This window comes from Penaeus monodon, chromosome 22, assembly GCF_015228065.2.
Source record: "Penaeus monodon isolate SGIC_2016 chromosome 22, NSTDA_Pmon_1, whole genome shotgun sequence".
In the NCBI taxonomy this organism is placed as follows: domain Eukaryota; kingdom Metazoa; phylum Arthropoda; class Malacostraca; order Decapoda; family Penaeidae; genus Penaeus; species Penaeus monodon.
The window spans coordinates 37,637,403-37,638,092 of NC_051407.1; the positions used below are offsets into that span (position 1 = coordinate 37,637,403).

At 37.2% G+C, this 690-nt stretch overlaps 1 protein-coding gene across 1 annotated transcript in view; it reads right to left on the minus strand.

Moving 5' to 3' along the window:
- LOC119587614 overlaps window positions 1–690 on the minus strand; it is a 7,793-nt gene that overhangs the window by 5,800 nt on the left and 1,303 nt on the right. The gene's annotated exons all lie outside the window — the stretch shown is intronic.

Sequence of the window (690 nt, forward strand, 5' to 3'; positions counted from 1 at the left end):
CTCCCCCCTCCCCCCCCTCAAAAAAAAAGTTAGCGCCCAACCGATGGTGATTTCAACGCGTATCACGTAAATTCATCAGCGAACTAATCTTATCTTTTAAGCAAGCATTCAGAAGCGCCCATCTATCTGTTATTCTTTTTTATAGTTCTTAATAGTTCATAACGCCATTAACATATATCATGATATAAGTTACATTTAATTAACAAGAGCCACACGTGAATTCGTATCATCACTAGATCAAAACTAATCAAATTTTCCCAAAACTTGACAGCCTATTTCGTATACACCAAAACAGCTTACACATAGCGAATACGAACTTACGACTTGAAATGAAGACTACAGGACTTTAAGAATGTTGGCGCTTAAACATCGCTCGAAAAAGAGATCGAGCACCGTACTATCAACGGATCTAGCATCTCAGCGTGTTTGTTAATGCTCTTTCGTCCCATAACAAGTACCGGAAAACCCTGAGTCATCGCCAGTGAAACCAGAACCATTACATAGCATCGTTCTTAACTCCAGGTCGGAAAATACGACAGGGATGTCTAATTAAGTTAACGGGAATGGAGTAAAGTTTTGAACTACTGATTGTAGTTCAAAACACAGAATTACAATCAGTAATATATATATATATTTTTTTTTCATTCTATGCTCTAGATAAAAGTATCACTGAATAATCCACGCTCTTTC